The sequence below is a fragment of the Sorex fumeus genome, unplaced genomic scaffold (assembly GCF_029834395.1).
Source record: "Sorex fumeus unplaced genomic scaffold, SorFum_2.1 ptg000265l, whole genome shotgun sequence".
Taxonomy (NCBI): domain Eukaryota; kingdom Metazoa; phylum Chordata; class Mammalia; order Eulipotyphla; family Soricidae; genus Sorex; species Sorex fumeus.
Genome location: NW_026606322.1, coordinates 29,530,281 through 29,552,082, shown reverse-complemented (window position 1 = coordinate 29,552,082; position 21,802 = coordinate 29,530,281). Strand labels below are relative to the sequence as shown.

At 51.7% G+C, this 21,802-nt stretch overlaps 1 protein-coding gene across 2 annotated transcripts in view; it reads right to left on the bottom strand.

Annotated features, from left to right (window-relative positions):
* TIAM1 (TIAM Rac1 associated GEF 1) overlaps positions 1-19,972 on the bottom strand; it is a 228,821-nt gene extending 208,849 nt beyond the window's left edge. For both annotated transcript variants that reach the window (XM_056109264.1, XM_056109265.1), the window contains exon 1: positions 19,790-19,972. The gene's annotated coding sequence lies outside the window, so the exon portion shown is untranslated. The remainder of the gene's footprint in view (positions 1-19,789) is intronic.
* Between the last annotated feature and the right edge of the window lie 1,830 nt (positions 19,973-21,802).

Here is a 21,802-nt window from a genome sequence, read left to right as displayed (position 1 = left end):
TGCTGAGCTCACCCATGAAGAGAACTCTCGAGGCCACTCTGCTCTCTCCATCACCTCAAAATGCCACATAGCCACGTACATGGTCAAGCCCTTCTGGCTAAAGACAGGAACAAGAGCGTTGAAGGTGGAGACACCAGCCCTAAGGGAGAAACACACACACACACACGCGCACACACGCACACATGCATGCACACACACACGCATACACACACGCACATGCACGCACACACATGCATGTATACATGCACACACATATGTACGCGCACACAAGCATATCTGTACATGCATGCACACATGCATACACACACGCACACAGACACACATGCACGCTCACACACATATATGCATGCATGCGCATACACGTGCACATGCATGAACACACACATGCACACATATGCACACGCACGCACGCACACGCACAAAAACACATGCATGCACATACATGCACGCACACACACATGCACATGCACAGAAAACACACGTATGCACGCGTGTGCGCACACACACACGCATACACGCATGCAAGCAGCAGAAAACTCCTTGATCATTGCTCAGTTCTGTGACCACAGAGGAGAGGAAACCAGCCCAAGGCCGAGTCTGACTGCTTTTGTGCTCCAGGCAGCAATGTTTGTCTCCCCAGGCTTGATCCAAAGAGGGGAGTCTGAAAAGCGGGATCGACCACAAGGAAACGTTCCCCATCAAGTGTATCCTCGGCTTCAAGGGTGCCGGCAATATCCGCCAACAGGTGCAAGAAAACTGGAACTTGAAATCAACGTTCTTCTGGCTATTAAGCCAACAGAGGGGAAGAAGAAACAAACAAAAAAAAAACCCCACCTTTCTCTTCATCCCCACCCTCTCTGCAGATGAGAGCTCCACACTGAGTTCCTTCCCCACACTGTCCTACGAAGCCTAACCAAGAGGAGAACAGAGCCCTAGGGGGCCGGAGCGATAGCACAGTGGGAGGGAATCAGCCTTGCATGCGTCTGACCTGGGTTCAATCCTTGGCATCCCATATAGTCCCCTGAGCACTGACAGGAGTAATTCCTGAGTGCAGAGCCAGGAGGAACCCCTGAGCATCGCCAGGTGTGACCCCTCCCCCCCAAAAAATAAAAGAACACAGGCCGAGACACTTGCTGTTGGGTCAGCCACGAAGAGAATTCAGAGCTGCCCCTCATTTTCGACGTCGATATTGTGTCTAAACACTGCACCAAGCAATTTAAAGCTCACTGCAAAAGCAAGGGAAGGACTAAGAACTCTCAGAAGCCTTTGTGTTCAGTCATGGGCTGCCTCCTTTATCAATACCCCCCAGAGACCAGGACACAGGTCACAACCCAGGAAGCTACCCTGTCACCCAGAGCCTAAGATCAGCGGGCACACCTGCCATGACACGCCCTTTATGAAGCACCCCAAGCCACCACCACAGTTAGCGCAGAGATGTTTCACTGCCCTCAGATCCTTGTTTTGTGGCCCTGGTCCCTCTCCCAGGCTCCGAGCACTGAGCCTTACGCCCACTCCGTTGCCTCAACCTCCTCCTCCAATGCGCCACCACAGGGAGCACTTGGAAACTGGTTTCTTAGCAATAGGCACCCAAGCCTCCTCCCTGCCTCCACACTCCTTGAATGCATTTTCTTTTTTTCTAAGTAATAGTTTTATCATTTTATTTATTTATTTATTTATGGCTTTTTGCATCATACCTGAAGATGCTCGGGGGTTCCTCCTGGCTTTGCACTCAGGAATAACTCCTGGCGGTGCTCAGGAGACCATATGGGATGTCAGGAATCAAACCCGGGTTGGCCACAAGCAAGGCAAACACTTTCCCCACTGTACTATTGCTCCAGCCTCTGAATTTTTTTTTAATGATGAATAATATTCCGCCATCTGGGTCAAGAGTTGACTAACCCATTCACCCACCGAAGAACATTATCTTTGCTTCAAGTTTGGACATGTATCTGCCTTATTTTTGTTTGTTTTAGAGTCACATCTAGTGATGCTTGGGACTTACTCCTGGCTCTGGAAATACTCCAGGTGGTGCTCAGAGGTCCATATGGGATGCTGGGGGATCGAACCCTGGGCAGATGCATGCCAGGAAAACGCTCTACGCACTGTGGTATCACTCAGGCCCTGATAAGAATCTGCTTTATGCATAAAGCTCCCATCAACTCTATGTATATACGAGTTTCTGCGTGGATGTTCACATGCTTTTAAAAGCTTCATAAGGAGTAGAAAGGAGACAGAGAGAAAAATGGAAAGCACCATCATGGTGAGCTGCAGATAAAACAAGCTCTTACTCAAGGGAAGTCCCTCTTTCTAAGAACACTTCTGAGAAATTAAATTTGTCAAGGACATCTGATTTTAGTTTCTAAAACCACACAAATCTATTTCTAACTCTAGAGTTTTCTTTCTTTTATTTTTTTCCCTTCCCAAGCCTTTCAAAAGGACTTATACACTCCCGAATGTAAATGTTTTGAGTTGGTTTTTTTTTCTGTTGTCGTCATTGGTCCTTATCAGTAAAACCTGTCTGTGGGATTTGTGTGTCAATTCCATTACACTTGACCCATTTTCCCCAAGTGGGACCATCGGCCCATCAGTTCCACTGAAACATCCTTGCATGGCGACATGCTTCCACTGACTGGACATCTACTAGAAGCTAAATGTACTCCTGGCTGGTGGAAGCATTTCAAATATTCAACTATTATTCAACCAAGAGGGATTCAAACGCGTGTAAAAACGAAGAGCCACCAACATCCCAGAACACAGGTATTGAGATAACACAGCAAGCGGGGGGGGGGGGGGGGTTGGCCTTGCACACAGCTGACCTGGGTTCAATCCCTGGCATCCCCAAGCACCACCAAGAATAATTCCTGAGTGCAGGGCCAGAAGGAACCCCCGAACATTGCCAGGTGTAGCTACAAAACAGAACAAAAAAAGGAGAGTAACTATCCATTCCATCAACTCTATGTCGAAATCCACATACTAATTATTAAAAGGCAGGGGGATGAGGGTATCAGCAGTCTACCAGATTCAGCTCTTGGGAACGGGTTTTCTTGCCACATCAAAACACAGGCCCAAGCCCAACTGCTCAAAGGCACCCCAGGCCCTGCCAGCTGTCCCGAATCAAAGGTGAAAAGACGATATCCGGATCCCCAAGAGTCTTTTTGCTTAGGGCTTTGTAGTTTGGTTTTTGTTTCGTTTTGTGTTTGGACCAAAGCTAGTGGAGTTCAGTGACTATTCCTGGTTCAGTGCTCAGGAGTGATCCCTGGCAGTGCTCGGGGGACCTCATTGGTGGTGTCAGGGATGGACCAGGATCTACAGGATGCAAGGCCAATGCCTTGACTCCTTCACCATCTCACTGGCCTTCTAAATGTATTTTAATTCTTGTTTTGTTTTGTGTTTTGCTTTTTAGGTCACACCCAGTGATGCTCAGGGGTTACTCCTGGCTCTGCACTCAGGAATTACTCCTGGCGGTGCTCAGGATGCTGGGAATCGAGCCCAGGTTGGCCGAGTGCAAGGCAAACGCTCTACCCTCTGTGCTATTGCTCTTCAAGGCCTCTGTTTTGCAGGAGGCCTTCCACAACCCGCAGGAGCCACAGTCCCAGGGATGCCTGCGCACTTGAGCCGACACCCGCAAGTGGGGGCCAGTGAGGATAGAGAAAAGGGCCGTGGGGGGGACCCCCAGGAGCCCAGGGTCAACAGAACTCCTGGTCCTCCCCGGTGGGGTTCAGCCTGATTTCAAATCACAGCAGGTGCTAAGAGGCCATTGTGTTTGTTCCATAGTCTCTCATGGTGATTCATTAAAATAAAAAAAAAATTAAAGCTGCTACAAAAAAAAAGCACACTGTTAATTAGATAGCCAATTAAAAGAAAATTAATAAGACTAAAAAAATCAAAAAATAAAAAGTCATAATGAAGAGTTTATCTGGTGCGGTACACTTTTTAATTTTTAACTAATGTTCATCAAGGCAGTTTAAAAATAATAATCTCGGGTCCGGAGCAATAGTACAGCAGGTAGGGTGTATGCCTTGCACACGGCCGACCCTGGTTCGATCCCTGGCATCCCATATGGTCCCCCTGCACTGACAGGAGTAATTCCTGAGTACAGAGCCAGGAGGAACCCCTGAGCATCACTGGGTGTGACCTCCAAAATGCAAAAAAATAAATAAATAAAATAAAAATAATCTGTAGAACGTAATGATATGTATTGATTGACAAGTCTATAGAACAATAATAAAAATTTAAATATAGAAAGTATATTTACCAACGATTAATTTTGTAAGTAAAATTTTCTATTGTATGAAATTTTTAAATATTAACAAAAAAAAAATCAGAGCCACCAGAGGCAGCGACAGGAAAAGAGACGCCGAGGCCAGCTTCACAAGAGCGCTGAGCCCTGCTGCGTGCTTCCTCAGCCGGTGGAGTCCAGAGTGAAAATGGCCTTGGCGCCCGGCGCATCCGATGACCACAGCCAAGCCCGGTTCGCTCCTGGGTCCCTTTCACCCGACTGGCAACAAAACGAAGCATTTCCCCGTCTTGTTTAATTTCTCGGCTGCTTGAAAATTGCTTCCAGACCCTGTCGTTTCTCCGGTTCCCATTTTCCTCCTCCGTGAACCACCAACCCGACCTCCATCCCCCGCCTGCCAGCCCACTCCCGGAGTACAAAGGACAGAGAGAAAAGAAAACATCACCAGGAAATCACCCGAAATTTTGAATATAGAAGTCTAGCCACGGCATCTGGGCCTAAGATGTTTCAACAAATAATGCGGGGCTCGTGAGCTCACTGAGGCTCAGGATATGAACTTCCTATTACAGGCCTGATGACCTGCAGAGAGAGTCTCCTTTTTTTAAGGAAGTTATTTTTCTGGGGCCAGAGGCAACATACAGCAAGTAGGGTACTTGCCTTGCAAGCAGCTGAATGGGGTTTGATCCTGGGCATACCATATGCCCCCTCCAAACCCACCTCTCCCGTTAAAAACTAAAGTAACTTGTTTTTATAGAGATACAATAGGCATTGGATACTAGTTTCACACACACACACACACACACACACACACACACACATATCATGATTTGATATTTGATCCCATGGCAAATGATAATCACACAAGAAGTCTAGTGACCACTCATCACCACTCAGACTGACTTGTGTGTTTTTTTTTTTCTTTTTGGTGTGATAAGTTTTACCTGAGCAACTTTCTTTTCTTTCTTTTTGTTTTTTTGGTTTTTTTGGGGGGGGTCATATCCAGAGATGCTCAGGGGTTCCTCCTGTTTCTGCACTCAGGAATTACTGCTGGTGGCGCTCAGGGGATGCTATAGGATGCCAGGGATCGAACCTGGGTCGGCCACGTGCAAGGCAAACACCCTACCCATTCTACTACTGCTCCGACTCCCTGAGCAATTTTCAAAGACCCACCAGTTATTATTACCGAGGGCAAGGGAAACTTCTGGACAGCACATGGATCGGTAGGATGCTATCTGCTTCCCCACGTCAGCAGCTCACTCGTGCTCCAAGACCCCGGCAGCACACAAGTTGAGAAATTGAGTCTCTTCTGGCGGAGAGCCCTGGTCTTTTGGATATCGGATTAAATAAACACTGAAATATAGTGATAATCGTTTTGCTTAAACAGAATCGCGGAGTTACTATAAATACCTTCCCTTATCTAATTAAAAATATAGACATCCACCACAAGACCAAAGGGCCTGGTGCCCTAGAAGGAGGCCACTAGCATCATGGAAACACCCAGAGAAGGGACCGGAGTGAAAGTACAACAGGGAGTGCGTTTGCCTGGCACGCGGCAGACCTGGGTTCAATCCCCAGCATCCCATATGGTCCCCCCAGCACCGCCAGGAGTAATTTCTGAGTGCAGAGCCAGAAGTAACCACTGAGCATCGCTGGGTATGACAAAGAAAGAAAGAAAGAAAGAAAGAAAGAAAGAAAGAAAGAAAGGAAGGAAGGAAGGAAGGAAGGAAGGAAGGAAGGAAGGAAGAAAGGCAGAGCAGAAACTGTGAGGGGGGCCTGCTCTTTCCACTTTAAAAAACAAAACAAAACACCCAGAGAAAACCAAAGAAAAACCTCGTAACCCACATCCCGGATGACAACACCTCCCCCCACCCTCCATATACGTGATCACGAAAATCATGCTCCAAGCATCTAAAGTAAAGTGCCCTGGTTGGCTCTTTCCTGGGGGAAATAGCCACTCAGGGAAGCCACAGAAATTGCTCTCTACATGGAGAAGAGAAGAGTGGAAATGCCAAGTCCCCCAACTGGTCCTCTGCCTGCCTTCCCTGTGGAAAAGAAACGGGCACCTCCAACACTATCAGAACAGATGACTGGTTAAAGAAACTTCGGTACATCTATACAATGAAATACTATGCAGCTGTTAGGAGAGATGAAGTCATGAAAACTGCATATAAGTGGATGGACATGGAGAGTATTACGCTAAGCGAGTCAAAGAGAGAGAGACAGATATAGAATGAATAGCGCTCATTTGTGATAAAATATCATAATATGAGACTGACACCCAAGGACAATAGACACAAAGACCAGGAAGATTGCTCTATAGTCGGTAGCCTGCCTCATGAGCTGGGGGAGAAGGCAACTGGGATAGAGAAGGGATCACTAAGAAAAAGCTGTTTGGAGAGATCGTTTGGGATGGGAGATGTGTGCTGAAAGTAGATAAAGGACCAAACGTGATGGCCTCTCAGTATCTGTATTGCAAACCATTATGCCCCAAAGTACAGAGTATTCAAAATATTGTCTGCCGTGGAGGTGGGCGGGGGGGGGGGGGGGAGGTTGGAAAGGGCGTATACACTAGGGACATTTGTGGTGGGGAATGTGCACTGGTGGAGCAATGGGTATTTGAACATTGTATGATTATAACTCAAACAATGAAAGGTTGTAACTGTATCTCAGGGTGATTCGAAAGAAAGAAAGAAAGAAAGAAAGAAAGAAAGAAAGAAAGAAAGAGAGAGAAAGAAAGAAAGAAAGAGAGAGAAAAAGAAAGAAAGAGAAAGAGAGAAAGAAAGAGAAAGAGAGAAAGAAGGAGAGAAAGAAAGAGAAAGAAAGTTAGAAAGAAAGAAAGAAAGAAAGAAAGAGAAAAGGAGAGAGAGAAAGAAAGAGAAAGAAAGAAAGAGAGAAAAAGAGAGAGAAAGAGAAAGAATGAAAGAGAAAGAAAGAAAGAAAGAAAAAGAGAGAGAAAGAAAGAGAAAGGAAGAAAAAGAGAGAGAAAGAGAGAGAAAGAGAGAGAGAAAGAAAGAAAGAAAGAAAGAAAGAAAGAGAGAAAGAGGAAGGAAGGAAAGAAGAAAGGAAGGAAGGAAGGAAGGAAGGAAGGAAGGAAGGAAGGAAGGAAGGAAGGAAGGAAGGAAGGCGGGCGGGCGGGCAGGCAGGCAGACAGGCAGGTACCATGCATTGCACAGGAAAATCAGACTCTGGGAATGTAAAGCGGCAGGGAGGACAGTTAGCCCTCGCTCTCACAACTGGGCCCAGGCTGACGCGTGAGTGGGAGAGGTAAGGGTACACCTGCGACTTGCTGTGCACACTTGTTTTTGCACATGGCTGGCCCCACTTGGTCCTGAGAACCTTAGCAGGGTCCCCTGAGTGCTGCTAAGTGCAAGCCCTGAGTGTAGAGCCGAGAGCGAGCCCTGAGCATGGCTGAGTGTGGTTCTCAAGCAAAAGCAAACCACCACTGGGTCCCGGATCGCTCTCTGCCTCAGTTTCCTCAGCTGTAAGGTTGGGCTGGTCACTGCTCAATGAGCTGGCCAGAGAGTCAACACACGCACAGAAAACCTCTCGGAGTGCAGAAGGCAGAAAGTCAAAGAAATGAGTAGTTCTCTGCTTTCTTCTCTTCTTCAGTAATGATGGACGTGAATTGGATATTTAAAGTACACCAGCAATCATCTTCCTTCCCTCTGTAGCAGAAATTAATATAGAAAAAGTTGAGATGGCCTCTCGGCTTGGTATGTGAAATGGAATAGCATACTGCTAGAATTACATGCAAATAAAGGACAAGATATTTGGGGAAATATGCTCTGTGAATGTCTTGGAATTATGATTGGTCATTGACAACTATCATCATGAAATTATGTCAAGAAGAAGAAAAAAAACTAGCCTATGAATAGCAAAAAAAAAAAATGAGCAGTGATATCGTTGTGGGGTTTTATGGGTTTTGTTTATTTTTTGTTGGATTTGGCTTTTTAGTCACACCCAGCGATGCTCAGGGGTTACTCCTGGTTCTGCACTCAGGAATTACTCCTGGCAGTGCTTGGGGAACCATAAGGGATGCTGGGGCTCTAACCTAGGGCAGTCTCGTGCAGGGTAAATGCCCTACCTGCTGTACTATCGCTCCAGCCCATGATAGCATTCTTAATCATGTTCTAGTGGCCCACTACACCATTGAATGGCCAATATCCAGAACTTCTAGGCACCAAACTCTGAATCTGTCCTTTGAGCCTCGATTTTTTTTTTTCATGTCATCAGTTCTTCCTCCCTTCTCCACCTACAGGAAGTCTGAGCTGCGTGACACAATTCCCTCAATGATACTCCCAATAAGGATCAAGCCCACTTGGTACCTAATGAATGACTTGCGGAAATACAAGAAATTCATCTCAGCAACACGGAAGATATCATGTTAAATGAAGTAAGCCAGAAGGATGATAAACACAGGATGATATCACTCAAAGGTGGAATTCAGAGGAACTAGATGAGGGAAGACAGTGTTTTAAAGGTGTGTGTGTGTGTGTGTGTGTGTGTGTGTGTGTGTGTGTACACACGCCGTGGGGGGGGGGGGGAGGCAACTGTCCTGATCAACACTGACCCAGTGTAGAAGGAGGAGAAAGAAAGAAAGAAAGAATGGAGGGAGGGGGGAGAAGAGATGGATGAGAAGGTCAGGGGATTAAGCAGAAAAGTGGCGTTAAGGAATGACAGAAACAAATACCCAAACCGCAGAGTCAACAACACTGTAACCAAGACCCAAACTTGAACAACGAAACTTAGAAAGGGATCTGCCAAGAGGGCAGGCTGGGGTAGGGGTAGGGAGTATGGGAAGGAAGTCGGGAACATTGGCAGAGGTAAGCTGACTCTGGTGGAGGGATCGGTGTTACACTACTGTATGCCTAAAACTCAACTCTGAATAACTGTAAGTCACAGTGCATTAATAATTTTGCTTTTTGGGTCACATTCGGCGATGCTCAGGGGTTACTCCTGGCTCATGCACTCAGGAATTACTTCTGGCGGTGCTCAGGGGGCCATATGGGATGCTGGGAATCGAACCCGGGTCGACAGCGTGTAAGGCAAATGCCCTACCCGCTGTGCTATCGCTCCAGCCCCAATAAAAACAAAAACTTTATGTAAATTTATGTACTACTCTCACACCCCACCCCTGCCACCATCCATAGGAAGCCCAGGAATAGGTGTCACTCTGTGAACATGGATAAGAGACCTTCATTGGGTTTGTTCGGACTTCAAAAATAATAAGTCAGAAACCACGATAAGCTTGGGCTGGAATGGGGAGTCTCCAGCACCCCTCAGGGCTCTGACCTTTGTGCTTTTGATGGAACCGAGGGCTTGGTCTGCAATCAAGGCCACTGCCAAGGCCACCCCAGTGTTCTCTCAGAAGCAATCAGCCCCCACGTGCCCCCACTGGAGGTCACATCCTGCCTCCTCCTTTGGGTGGGGGGGGGGAACGCTGCTCCCCGACTTCCCTTCTGTGTGCTGGCCTTCATTACCGTCCTTCCTAGTTTCACACACACCTCCAGCGTCCACTGCACAGACGGGCGGTACATGCCCAGCAGTACAGTCCCCGCTCAGCACCACCGACCACCACAGTCGCAAGAATTCAATGACTTTCACCCTTGCCCCAGCACCCACGACCCTGACCCGGAAGGAATTCCTCCCCTCGCTCTGAATGTAATCGCTGCACTGGCCATCACTCACCTGCCGTCCTGGGACCTCTATCTCCACCCCAGTCCATTTACAAATCCACAGTAGGTGGACCCAGTCTGGGGTACCCACCAGAGTCACCTCCACCTTCCTGGAACCAGGTATTCGTTTCCCCTGTGACAAGTGAGCATCTCCCACCAGCCGCCCCTCCCGAGCAGGCCGTCCCCTACCCCTCGACCCAGGCTACCAAGAGCAATGCCAAGAGCCCCAGGGAGACCATCTGCTCCTGCCACGCCAATCTTTCTGCCATGTGGGCAGCAGAGGGACAGCAAAGAGGTTCCGGAGGGCCCTGCTGGGCGCGAAACCCAAGTCCACAGCCCGGCTGGACTCAGAAGGGCCAAGGGTGGCTTGCAAAGCACCTTCTTGTCAGAGGAAGCTGAAAACTACTTAACTTCCCCGCGGGGGTGCAAAGAACAGGCCTGGCCTGTCTCATGTGCAGGTGGGAGCTACAGACAAAACCTGAAGACGCCTTCCAAACACACCCCACTCTGTGGCTTTTCTAGCTCAGGCCCACCTCCCCTCTTCAAAGGCCACCAAGGCTGACATGTGGAACTGCCCGGGTCACCACGAACGGAGGGAACAGACCAAGGCAGATCGGGTGGAGGTCGTGACGAGTCCTGAGCTTGGAGGCCCCTTGGAATCATCATGGAAACACTCCAGACGGGGACAGCCTGAGCAAGGACCCCAGGAGGGGCAGATTCTGCCTGAGTGTAGGAGCCAGATCGCAAAGTGCAAAGCCGCACTCAACATCACCAGGTCCAAAATCACCCACTCGGGGCTGGAGCCATGGCAAAGCCGGCAGGGGGTTTGCCCTACACACAGCCGTCCCGGGTTCCATGCCCGGCACCCCAGAAGGTTCCCCAAGCACCAGCAGGAGTGATGTCTGGGTGCAGAGCTGGGAGTAAGCCCCAAGCACCACCGGGTGTGGCACCCAAACAAACAATCAAAAGAAAAAAAAAAATATCCACTCACAGAGGCTCCATCTGCTGGACAGGCGTCAACTGAAGCAAAAGGAAGTAAAAAGAGGAGGGACAAGTATATTCCCCGGGGCACACAGTAGGGGCCTAATGTGTGCACTCTCTTTCTGTTGGGTCTCTGCTTCGGACCTGACTAAGTATGGCACAGCCAGGAGGCAAAGCAGGTCTCAGGACGGCAAAGGGGGTCCCCCAAGTACCTTCTGGGCAAACTCACTATGCACCACCCCTGGAACATTCGCTGTCTCTCTGTCTGTCTCTAGCTCTCAGTCTGTCTGTCTGTCTGTCTCTCTCTGTCTGTCTGTCTGTCTCTCTCTGTCTGTCTATCTGCCTCTGTTTATCTCTCTATATCCCTCTATCTCAGTCTCTGTCTATCTCTCTCTATCTCTGTCTCTGTCTGTCTGTATGTCTCTCTCTGTCTCTGCCTCTATTTATCTCTCTATCTCTATCTCTCAGTCTCTGTCTCTGTCTATCTCTGTCTAGCTCTCTGTCTCTCTCTGCCTCTATCTCTGTCTCTCTCTATCTCTGTCTGCTTTATCTCTCTCTGTGTTTCTCTGTTTCTCTCTATCTGTCTGTCTCTATCTCTATCTCTCTGTCTCTGCCTATCTCTTCGTCTCTCTCTCTTTCTCTCTCTCTCTCTCTCTCCCCTCCAGCCCCCCCCACTCTCCCTCAGCTCAGGAACATCTGCGCCTTCTCGGCGGGGGCAGGCTGGGTGGGTGGGGCAACCCCTCATAGGTTTCATGACCATTTGCACACAGTCTGTCAAACCCCGTCCCAGGTGTTGGAAGAGAACCCACATTATTCATCGCCCAAATCTGCTGAGATTCCCTGGGGGTTGAGGTGGGGGGGAGAGGCGGGGGCTGGCTGCCGTGGGGGTGGGGCACGGCGGCGAGGCTGCAGGTTGGAAGCCAAGAGATGAGGCATCGAACCTCTGATTCAACAGGCACAGCTGCCGAGAGGCACGGCTGGCGGGGCTCCCTGGCTAAGGCCCCCCACCCCCACCCCCGGCTGCTTCTCTGCTCTGCTGGGCTCTCTGGCCTCCTGATGTCACTCAGAGGACAGGGGTGGGGGGACGCTCTTGGCGTTTCTTTCCAGGACTCTCATCAGGTTTGGCTCCATCACCTGAGCCATTGGGGGCGGGGGAGGAGGGACCCAGGAGGGACCCAAAGTCTCTGCAGGGCTGAGGGCCAAGTTGGGGAGAGAGCAAAGATGCACCCCGAGAACCACAGTCCCGATTCTGGGGGCCAGGTGGGGTGGCCCGGGGAGGCTGGGAGGGCAGCATGAGGAAGGGGGCTCGAGCTGACACTGGATGTAGGGCTCAGGGGCAAGTGAGTAGACCGGAGACGGGCCTTTGGCGGGGCTGAGGCCAGGCGGGTGGGCCTAGCTGCTCAGTAAGGCAGACATTTACGGGGGCCGAGAAGTGCACAGCAGCTAAGGCATTTGGCCTTGCACATCGCCGACCCGGGTTCAAGCCCTCGCACCCTACATGCTCCCCCATCACTGCCCAGAGTGATCCCTGCATGCAGAGCCAGTCACCTCCCACCTCCGTGACTTCTGGCAAGTTCTCTAGCCAGAGCTGAGAGAAATTCCAGTGGAGAGATTCTGGAGGAAGAAAAGGGTCCAGAGAAAATGCACTGTGGGGGGCTGGAGCAGTAGCACAGCAGGTAGGGGGCTGGCCTTGCACACGGCCAACCCGGGTTCAATTCCCAGCATCCCACAGGGTCCTCCAAGCACCAGCAGGAGTAATTCCTGAGTGCATGAGCCAGGAGTAACCCCTGTGCATCGCAGGGAGAGACCCAAAAAGAAAGAAAAAAACAAAGTGCTGTGGGCTCAGGACACGGAGAAATGAAAGCAGGAACCTCAGTTACCCCAAAACGCGCCCCCAGCCCCTGCAATGCCGAGCCCCAGCTAAGCTGCTGAAGGGCCGGGGTTCCTGGGTCGGAGGGGACAGCCCTGCCACAGAGGGAAGGGGTGACAGGAAAGAAGCTGACCTTCAACCAGGGCCTCCAGAGGAGGAAGAGGCCAGAGGCGGGGCCCCAGAGTCGAGGCCAGAGGGTCTGTTTAGAGTTTTGTATTTTTCAAAACTATGAAGGCGCCATAGGGCATTTGCCTTGGGCGCAGGCGGCCTGGCCAAGCCTGGTTTGATTCCTTCGCCCCTCTTGGAGAGCCCGGCACACTACGGAGAGTATCTCTCCCACACGGCAAAGCCTGGCAAGCTCCCCGTAACGTATTTGATATGCCAAACACAGTAACAATTGTCACACTGGAGACGTTACTGGGCCTGCTCAAGCAAATCTATGAACAACAGGAGGACAATGGTCAGTGATGAAGGCGCCGTGACACGGTGATCCACCGCTGAGCTCCAGGTGTACGGATGTTCCAACCCCAGAACAATACCAATGTCACTCCCCTCCACCAGTGTCCCAGGTTCTGCCCAACCCACACAGCCTGCCCCTGTGGCAGGACTATGACAGTCTGTATTATTACCACAGCTTGAGCTTTTTATTATTTCTTCCCCTGGGGGCAGGGCAGGATGGGGATTGTAGCGCAGAAAAATAGTACAGTGGGGAAATGACCTTTCTTAAGGTCTTGCACAAACCCTGGGTTAAATCCCTGGGGCTATGGATGGTCCTGGGAGCACCATCAGGAATGATCCCTGAGCACGAAGCCAGGAATGATCCCTGAGGGCGGAATCAGGGGTGATCCCTGAGCAGAGTCGGGAGTGATCCCTGAGTACAGAGCCAGGAGTGATCCCTGAGCACAGAGCCAGGAGTGACCCCTGAGGGAAGAACCAGGGGTGATCCCTGAGCACATACTCAGGAGTGATCCCTCAGCACAGAGTTGGGGAGTGATCCCTGAGAACAGAGCCAGGAGTGATCCCTGAGCACAGAGCCAGGAGTGACCCCTGAGGGAAGAACCAGGGGTGATCCCTGAGCACATACTCAGGAGTGATCCCTCAGAGCAGAGTCGGGGAGTGATCCCTGAGCACAGAGCCGGGAGTGACCCCTGAGGGCAGAACCAGGGGTGATTCCCTGAGCACATAGTCAGGGGTGATTCCTGAGCACATAGTCAGGAGTGATCTCTGAGCGCAGAGTCGGGAGTGATCCCTGAGCACAGACCCAGCGTGATCCCTAAGCATGGACCAGGCGAGATCCCTGAGCCTCCTGGTGTGCCACCACAGGCCAGGGCACTGTGCATGCCGAGAGGTCCGTGTCCACAGAGTGAAAGGAGTGGCCGGGCTGTGGGGCGGAACCAAACAGGCCAGACAGGAGGAACGTGTCAGAGCAGGTGGGCGGGGAGAGCGGGAAGGGCAGCGAGAGGCGGGCAGAGCAGCAGGGGGGCTCCGACAGCACCCAGAGCGGGACCCAGACCCTAGGCTACCAGCAAGCCCAGCACCCAAAGCGGAGGACGCGGCCCCACCCACGGCCAGAGGGATGGGGGCGAGGGGGGGCCGCCACGAAGGAACGTGACTTGGTCTCCGGAAAGGAGAAAGTCACTAACCCGCCCAGGTGACAACACAGACAAACCCAAGAACATTGTGAGGTGTGACAAGGCCAGGGACAGGGGACACAAAGGGACGAGGGCCTCTCGAGGGTGCGGTCCAGGGAAAGGAAGAGCCGCGCTCAGGTCAGCGGGGCCCAGAGGGGTGTTGGCCGCGGCTGGGGGTGGAGGAGCAGGAACCTTCTGTTCTGCCGGATCAGCGGGCAAACGGGGCCACGGCCAACTGTCCTCTGCTGGGGCCTGAGCAACAGGACAGCAGGGAGGGCACTGGCCTTGCACACGGCCACCTACCTTCAGTCCCTGGCAGCACACACAGTGCCCTGAGCATGGCCGGGTGTGCCCCCCCCCAAAAAAAATCAACACCCCTCCCCCCCAAGTCTGCTGAGTATGTGAAAAGCTATGAAGGAGTATTCTTTGCAGTGGGGTGGCATGGGGTGGGCACACACACAACGCTGCTCAGGGCCCTTTACGGGCTCTGTACTCAGGAGTGACCCCTGGGAGTGCCCAGGGTACATCTGGTGTAGGGGACAAACAGGAGACAAGAGCCTAGCCTCCTGGGTCACCCCTCTAGCCCCAAGGAGTTTTTTGTTTCTGGCCCACTCGCAGCAGTGCTCAGGGCAGACTCCTGGGTCTAGACTCAGGGATCACTCCTGGCGGGATGGGGGACCATATGGGGTGCCGGGGATCAAACCTGGGTCAGCCACATGCAAGGCAAGAGCCCTACCTGCTGTACTATTGCTCGGGTCCTATGGGCTAAGTCATGTTGTATGATGAATTGTTAGATAAATCAAAATGACTAACGGGGCACAGGTGGAGGTGCAGAGAGGGCGGGCGGGCGGGAGGGAGGGAGGGAGGGAGGGAGAGAGAGAGAGAGAGAGAGAGAGAACAAGAGAGAGAGAGAACAAGAGAGAGAGAGAACAAGAGAGAGAGAGAGAACAAGAGAGAGTGATAGAAGAGAGAAGTGTCACCCTCCAGGGCAATCCAAACACTCAAACAGCACATGGTCCCCACCAACCACACGAGGCTCTGTGGCTGAGACAAGGTCTCCCAAATCCCCCGTCACACTCCAACCTCCCCACAAGGATGCTCTCTTCCCATCACCCGCCCCTCCAGTCCCCGATGAGAGCCAGACAAGTTTCTGTTTCCCGTGCATCCTCCTTAAGAGCGAAGAGCACCTGGCATCTGGGCTGGCAAGAGCCCTTTCTGGAACCTCCCAAACACGCACTATCTATTCTCATGAGCTGACCATCAGCAGCGGGTGACTGCAGACACGGCCTGCCGGCCAATCTGCCATCTTCGAAAACAACTCCCAGCAAAGGCCGATTCCTCTGAGATTTCCACCGACACTCGCTCAGAGAATCGGGGTCCCCACCTAGGCCAGAGGAGATACCTGAGTAGCAAATGCCATGCCCTCCGGGCTGTGCTCTCCATGCTATACCCTCCGTGTCTCGCCTTTCACACCATGTCCCTGGGCCTGTCCAAGTGACAGCCCCCAAGAACACAGGCTGAAAGACCAATGACCTCAACAATGCTTTCTCTTCCTCTGCGGGGAGCCCTGTGCCAGCGATCTCTTCTGCCCTATAGTTTCATTTGCCCTGCTTGGTGACAGGGTCAGCCCCAGGATTAAACAATCCACACTGGCCCCAGGGTCTGAGGAATGCTCTGCCCTGGAAGAAGGATTCTCAGAAAAGCAACGGCAATGCAAAACTGATGCACAACCCTCCACACCACTGACCTGCCAGGTAAATTCTGGAGTAACTGAACTGAACAACTGCTGCTTCTGTTGAAGCAATCCCAGCGACACATCCAAGGTCTGCCATGTAGAACTGCATGCCCGTTCAGTGGAAGGAAGGGAGGGAGAAAGGGAGGGAGGAAGGGAGAAAGAAAACAGGAAGGAAGGAAGGAAGGAAGGAAGGAAGGAAGGAAAGAGGAGGGAGGGAGGGAGGGAGGGAGGGAGGGAGGGAGGGAGGGAAGGGAGGGAGGATGAGAGAGAGAGAGAGGGAGGGATGGAGGGAGAGAGGGAGGGAGGGGTAAGACTCCCACTAAAATCAGATGCACTGAAGAAAGCCTAATATTTATAGGTATGACCTTCCTAATGTCCACAGTACATGGCATTAAACTGAGATATTACACAGGCAGTCTAATGCCAATCAACTAGGATATGAAGATGAAAACCCTGAAAATAAGGAACGTGCCCCTAGTAAGCGCATTAGCCCCAAATGAAGTGAGCACAGCACCAGAAGAGTCATTCATGGCAATCAACTGCCTTCAGAAAGGAGGAAGGATGGGGGGAGGGGCCGGGGGGTATAGAGAGAGCTAAGTGCACATGCTCTCTGGGCAGCGGACTGGACATGGGCACCTTCCAGGAACGACCCGCATACAAACCCTATCTCTGGTCAGGGCTGCAGAGGTGGCAACGGGGTCAAGCACTTGCCCTGCATCCTGCCAACCCCCCCGCCAATCCCAAGCCATCATATACAATCCCCCTGGGTCTGCCAGAGACCCCTCCTGAGCACCAAGACAGGAATAACCCCAAGCCCTGCCCAGTGTGGCCCCAAGTCTCCACCCACCCCCCTCCCCCCAAAAACAACCCACAACAGCGCTCTCAGCAGTTTTGATTTTCTCTTCCTCTCAAATGTAAACTCAGAGAGGTTAGGCAATTTTCCTGAGGCCACACAGCTACAAGTGGCAGAGCAGGAATCCAAGCACAGCAGGAAGCCAAAAGTAAGCCCCAAGATTTGTTTCTTTACTGGTACGAACTCGAAGAAAACTTCTAAATACCGAAAGTCGTGCATTAAATATGAACAACAATCAACCCTTCTTCCTCCCTCAATAGAGCAAATTTGCTCTAATCAAGTACAAAGTAATTGTGTGTCATCAAGTGGGTTGAAGGCAGCTACAAATCACACTGAGTTGCCAGTGTGTCTTAGGTAAATTGTAGCTAGATGTTTCCAAAACAATTTTGCAGGGCACACCCACGGGGGCGTGGGTATGATAAATCTCTCCAGAACAATCTGATCCAACCTGTCTGGCACCCAAAAGCACAAGTAGATTTAATAAAACTGAAAGAAAAAAAAAAAACACTGTATCGAAGACATAAAAATCAATTCATACCAGCCCCCTGCTTACCGTGAATTGACGCTGAGACTTCAAGGTTCTTAAAATCTACTTCTGACAGACTTAGCATAGCAGGCTTTTTGTTAATGCATATAAGAGTGAGTGCCTGCTTTTGCTTCATCTAAAATACAAACTAAATCCAAAGCTGATTCATTCAAAAGACAAAAAACAAAAAACAACCCACAATGGGGGGCTGGAGGGGGTGTTGTAGAGGAGGGTGGGGATATATTACAAGGCAAGGCTGATGAAGAAGAGAAATGCACGCATAATCAAGCCCAGAGATAAAAGACGAGAACTGTCTAAAAATGCCACCGTTCTTAAAAACAGAATAAAGGTCTAATACCTGCAGCCTTTCACCCGTCAACATAAGCTTTTATTTATATAGAAGGACATTTGCCCAAGAAATGAGTTCCCCAAACAAGATCCTCCTGAGAGTCGTATTTGTAACAAACAACTGTAATCTGCAACTCCATCAAAAAAAGAAGAGGCAGAGACAGGCCAGGTTTTCAATGAAGGCAGCAAGAAGAGAAGGAAAAATGGCACAGACATGGTACCCCTCACCAGAAAGGCCGGGCACAGGGTAGAACTAACCCCCCTGCAAATGTCTTTAAGAGGGGGAACCTGTAACTGGCGCGTGATGGGGAAACCCTCAATGAATAACACATTCCCCTTCCCTTGGGCTCCTGTTCCACCCGACCCTGTCGGTGCAAAGCTCTATTAGTCAGTCCCCTCGGCCCCGGTCACAGTCACGAGGTCCTGCTGGGTCGGTTTGTCTTTCCTGTTAAGTGACATGCTGAAGGTTGCTCAGGAGGACTGGGGGCGAGGGAGACGGCCCGAGCCTCGTGCCAATCACCAGGGCAACACGGACCTGCCAACTGCCTGATGAGCACTGGAACACGGAGCTCCAGAGGAGCAGACAGCCTGCACCTGCCACGGGGCTCATGCCTGGTTTGCGTGACAAGAAATTCCGTTTCGTGTTCCCTGAATTTCAGGGAAGCTGAAGGGTGGGTAGCAATGAAGGCTAATGGTGCAGCGGGTGGTCTCTCCGTACCCAGCGTCCATAGAGAAGATCCCGCCTCTGAGTGACAGCCAGCCGCTGCTCCTTCCCGGGTTTGAGAGAAACCTCAAGCCAGTGCTGCGTGCACCCCCCAGAAGCGGGGTGCACGGAATGAGACTGGGTTCTGGAAAAGTAGCTTTACTTGTACACTTCTTTGCCTGCCTTTCAGGTTCCAAGGCATGAAAGCTTATTCTCTGCTTACAGGGGCAAGCAGACAAAACACAGCTTTCTAGGCACCCTCCCCCCCACCCCCCCCCCCACTCACACACACCAACAACTAACCTGCTGATCCAGTAGAAAATACGGGAGCCCCCAAAGCCTCATCTGATCCCCATACAAGTGAGCAAAAATCACACAGGCTGAAGGACAGCTGAATTAGAAATGGGATGGGGGTGGAGAGCTTCAAAACTTCATTCGTGCTGAGAGCAGATATACCAGTGGGGGAGGGGATGGTGAGGCATCCCTGATTCCAGTGCACCCGCCATGCCAACTCCCACTCCCCACTCCAACCAGCAACAGGCCAGGGCGATCAATCTGAAGACAACCCAGCCAGCCACACACATCACCCACGCCCCAAATCCCAAGCAAAGGGCACCTCCAAAGGCGCACACAGACCAGCTCTGCTGCTCCAGTTGGCTGCGTGAAAGAACAAATTCAGGAGAAACCCAAAACTTCCGATGCTTCACTCCAGAAAGTCCCCTGCTGGAACCAGTCTGGCCCAGAGCTCCGAGATTCCAGCTTCCAACTGGAATCCGCAGCCCTTCCCGGGGTTCATTCCCAGCGACACTGACCTGGAAACGAGCGAGCAAGCAAGCGAGCTGGCCACGGGGCAGCTGGGGGACCAGGTGCATCCTTGGTGGATGACTTACTGCAGTGTCCCCCCCTCCCCCCGTTGTCCTTCCTCCTTCCCCCCAGATCTGGGTGGTTAAAGACGGCCAAAGGAGGGGTTATGGGGAAAAGTAAAAGCGTTTTCCTAGCCCGGACTTCCAATATCCCGGGGCTGCCAGGGCGCAGCGCGGAGCAGACCTAGCTGGGAAGGGCCACGGGCTGACTCAGGACGCCCCAGCCGCAAGCCTGAGCTCACCCCTGGCCTTCCCGGGGTCCCGAGCTCCCATCCCCCCGGGCGGAGGATCCCTCGCCTCGTGCCCCCCGACCCGGCCCCAGCACGCCGGGAAGCCGGTCGGGTCGGGGAAGGGCCGCGCAGCTCACCCCGGCTCCCGCGCGCCGCTCCCGGCCGCCGTCGCATCGCTCGGAACTCGCCGCGGAGGAGGAAGCGGCCGCCAGCGCCGGCTCCCGGCCCAGCGAGTGGGCGTAACTGCCCAAGTTTCCCCGCAGGGATGAGGCTGGTCATCTGGGTGTGCTGGAGGGGCCGGGCCCGCTCCTCCCCGCCCGCCTCCCCGCCTTCCGCCTCCCCGCTCCCCAGGAACGCGCGCCCGGGCCGCGCGCGCCCCGCACGGTACCCGTCGGCGCCCCGGGGAGGGAACGGACCCAGGGGGTCCCTCTCCAAGGACTGATTCTCTCTCTCCTCTTCTCTCTCTCTCCTCTTCTCTCTCTCTCTCTCTCTCTCTCTCTCTCTCTCTCTCTCTCTCTCTCTCTCTCTCTCTCTCTCTCCTCTCCCCTTCCCTCCCCCTCCTATTTTTTGGCTCAGATCTAGCCTGAGACAGTGCTCTGGACAGATAAGAGACTAGAAATCTCCAGTGAGTTCAAGAGCCAAGAACTGGGTGCGCTGGGCAAGCTCACAGCAGAGAGACCTGCTTTCTAAACATCTCTTATTCTCTGTGTTTGGGAAGTTTGGGGACCCTAGGGTGGTCTCCCTGCACACCTGAGGGAGGATGCAGCTGGAGGTCAAACCCCTCACCAGCCCCCAGATCTGTTTCAAAGCAGAACAGAAACAGCAACTTCCCCTGGTTGTCTTTTCTTTAGAACTTACTATAAAATATATCCAATGTGCAAAAATGCATTTGACTCTCTCCAGGATCCAAAAAAAAAATGTTTAAAATGTTAATGAGAGGGCAGAAGAGACAGCACAGGGGTTAGGCTGCTCACCATGCATGTGGTAGGTCCCAACTCAATCCCCAGTACCGTATATGGACCCCAAACACCCCCTGAAGGACCCTGAGCACTGAGTCAGGAGTTAGGTCCTGACACCACCAGGCATGGCCCAATCCCTCCCATTTTTTTCAATTTTTACAAAGCTATCTGTAAACTCCCCCAAACTGCACTGTCCCCAACCCCTTTGCTGCTGAGCAAAGAAAACCAGCCACAATCTTGATTTTCCATGAATGATTTTTAGATGACAGTTTCAGAGAATTATAAAGACTCCTTAGAAGTGCATCAGAAAGCAAAAAGGCCGCACACGGGGCCTCACCTACAGTTTCTAAACGGACGAGTCCCTGATTTAAAACTTCATTGATTCACTCGTTAGGGGTTTCCTTGGGGACCATAGAATGCAATGCTCAGAGGCTGCTCCAAGCTCGGTGTTTGGGGGAGTGGGGGACAAGAGGGGTGCCTCCTGGGGACACTGGTGCTGGGGAATGTACACCGGTAACGGAATGGGTGTGGGAATACTGTATGATTGAAATCTGATCATGAACAGCTTTGTTGTGGGAAGGTGTAAAGGTGGTGGGACTGGTGTTGAAATATTGAATGTAATCCATGATTGCGAACAACTTTATGAAAATTAAAAAAAAAAAGGAAGAGGAACAGCTTTGTAAAAAAATTAAATAAATGGCATAAATGTTTTAAAGAGGGGATTTCTCCTGGCAATGCTGCGGGAATGGAGGATACCAAGGATCAAACTGGGCCTCTTGCATGCAAGTTCATACCTTTTGCTCTCTCTCTCTCGTTCTCTCTCTCTCTTTCTCTCTCTCTTTCTCTCTCTCTCTTTCTCTCTCTCTTTCTCTCTCTCTTTCTCCCCCCCAGCTCCATGCTTAGCCTCAGGTGGGAGTTGGTGAAGCAGAAAGAGTGAAGTGACAATATAAGAAAACAGGAGATGTGGCGTGCCAAGCAGAGACGCGCTTGAAGCACTGAAACCGCCCACACTCCAAGTGAGAGAGGAACAGGGTCGCTCATTCCACCCTGGGATTCGCCTCTGTGGGCACCAAGGGCACCGCCCCATGCTGTCAAATTGCCCGAGAAATTCTCAAAAATACAGGCCACAGAGACAGAGGCACAACATTCGGGAGAGAAAGGCATGTGGGGGTGACCTGTGGAGAGCAAGAG